The sequence below is a fragment of the Aethalodelphis obliquidens genome, unplaced genomic scaffold (assembly GCF_003676395.1).
Source record: "Aethalodelphis obliquidens isolate GAN/ISIS:26980383/991018 unplaced genomic scaffold, ASM367639v1 scaffold9, whole genome shotgun sequence".
NCBI classification, from domain to species: Eukaryota; Metazoa; Chordata; class Mammalia; order Artiodactyla; family Delphinidae; genus Aethalodelphis; species Aethalodelphis obliquidens.
This window is the reverse complement of record NW_020837953.1, coordinates 44,522,173-44,524,567: the sequence shown is the minus strand read 5'-3', so window position 1 is coordinate 44,524,567 and position 2,395 is coordinate 44,522,173. Positions and strand designations below refer to the sequence as shown.

The following is a 2,395-nucleotide window of genomic DNA, read 5'->3' as shown; positions in this document are numbered from 1 at the left end:
GCTGGGGGGGCTTGAGCATGACCCCTGCACAGTCAGGGCCCAGGACACACCTGAAATATGTCAGAGAGGACTGATGGTCTCTGCAGGCCAGTCTAAGACACCAGGGTGCACACAATGGTCAGCACTGCCCTTTCCACTCCTACTGCTACAGGCCTAGTGTCCCCTCCCGACACCCCTAAGCACAGCCTCTGGGGAGACAGGCAGAAAAGGGAGCCTGTGGGGGAAACTAAGTCAAAGGGCCAAGGCATTGGCAAGGACCCAGAGGATGCGGAAGACCCCCTTCCCTTGCCTTTGTCCCTGGTACCTGCGCAAAGCTGGGGAGTGGGACTGGCAGGGAAGGAGATAAGTGAGGGACATCTCCCAGATGCCAGGAAGCATCCGCCTCGCCCCAGCTCTCCATGGCCTACGTGGCTTTTGTGTGTCAGTATCATTAGGGGACCAGTGGGTAATCTGAGCGTGTTGGTTGCTGCGTGGGGATCTCCATTAGGGAAAGTTTTAAAAATACACTCTATTGTTGTTTGTTATTAATGGTAATGACCCAGGGCGCTCCCTACTGTCCCCGGCTCCTAACGTGCTGGGGGGAACAGTCACGACCCAGAGCCTTGCATGGAGCGTGGGCTGGGCTCAGGGCACAGGACGACCCTGGGGTGCCCAGACATTAAAAAAAAAAAATTTTTTTTGCTTTATCCCCCCCCCAGAGCCGTGCTGGTTCTGCAGCTCAGTGGCGGCTAAGGCCTCTGTTCTACAGGATGGGGTTTGTTAAAGTTGTCAAGAATAAGGCCTAGTTCAAGAGATGCCAAGTGAAATTTAGAAGATGGCAAGAGGGCAAAACTGACTACTATGCTCGGAAACGATTGGTAATCCAAGATAAAAATAAGTACAGTGCACCCAAATACAGAATGACAGTTCAGGTAACTCACAGAGATATCGTTTGTCAGATTGCTATGCCCGTATAAAAGGAGGTATAATCGTTTGTGCAGCTTGTGCTCGTGAACTCCCGAAGTATGGCGTGAAGGCTGGCCTGACAAATTACGCTGAAGCATCTTGTACTGGCCTGCTGCTGGCACGCAGGCTTCTTAATAGGTTTGGGATGGACAGAATTTATGAAGGCGAAGTCAAGGCGACTGGAGGTGAATACAGTGTGGAAAGCGTTGATGGTCAACCTGGTGCCTTCACCTGTTACTTGAATGCAGGGCCTGCCAGGACTACTATTGAGAATAACGCTGTTGGGGCCCTGAAGGGAGCTGTCGATGGAGGCTTGTCTATCCCTCACAGTACCAAACGGTTCCCTGGTTATGATTCAGAAAGCAAAGAATTCAATGCTGAGGTACACCGAAAGCACATCGTGGGGCAGAACATTGCAGATTATGTGCGTTACCTGATCGAAGAAGATGAAGATACTTACAAAAAACAACTCTCTCGATACATAAAGAAAAACATAACTCCAGACATGATGGAGGAGATGGATAAGAAAGCTCATGCTACAATATGAGAGAATCCAGTGTATGAGAAGAAGCCTAAGAAAGAAGTTAAAGAGAAGAGGTGGGGGCTGCCCTGGTGGCGCAGTGGTTGAGAGTCCGCCTGCCGATGCAGGGGACGCGGGTTCATGCCCCGGTCCGGGAAGATCCCACATGCCGCGGAGCAGCTGGGCCCGTAAGCCATGGCCGCTGAGCCTGCGCGTCCGGAGCCTGTGCTCCGCAACGGGAGAGGCCACAACGAGAGGCCCGCGTACCGCAAAAAAAAAAAAAAAAAAGAAGAGGTGGAACCATCCCAAAATGTCACTTGCCCAGAAGAAAGATCGGGTAGCTCAGAAGAAGACAAGCTTCCTTAGAGCTCAGGAACGGGCTGCTGAGAGTTAATAACCCAAACCACAATTTCTACGAAGATTTTTCAGATAAAGACAGTAATAAACTTATTGAACAAGTTAAAAAAATTTTTTTAATGTGGTAAAATACACAGAACATAAAATTTAACATTGTAGGCCTTTCTTTTTTTTTTTTTTTTTTGCGGTAAGCGGGCCTCTCACTGCTGTGGTCTCTCCCGTTGCGGAGCACAGGCTCCGGACGTGCAGGCTCAGTGGCCATGGCTCACGGGCCCAGCCGCTCCGCGGCACGTGGGATCCTCCTGGACCGGGGCACGAACCCGTGTCCCCTGCATCGGCAGGTGGACTCTCAACCACTGCGCCACCAGGGAAGCCCTGTAGGCCTTTTAAAGTATGTAATTCAGTGGCATTAAGTAAATTTTATGTAGCTGTCTAGTTCCAGAACTTTCTCATCACCCCAAAATGAAACCTCATACCCATTAAGCAGTCCCTCCTCATTTTCCCATCCCCCTGGCAACCACGAAGCTGCCTTCTGTCTCTATAGATTTGCCTTTTCTGGATTTGCCGATTCTG

General features: G+C 50.6%; 1 pseudogene; it reads left to right on the top strand.

The window, feature by feature from the left end:
* Positions 1-743: 743 nt before the first annotated feature.
* Positions 744-1,905, top strand: LOC113622440 (60S ribosomal protein L5-like; annotated as a pseudogene).
* Positions 1,906-2,395: the final 490 nt, after the last annotated feature.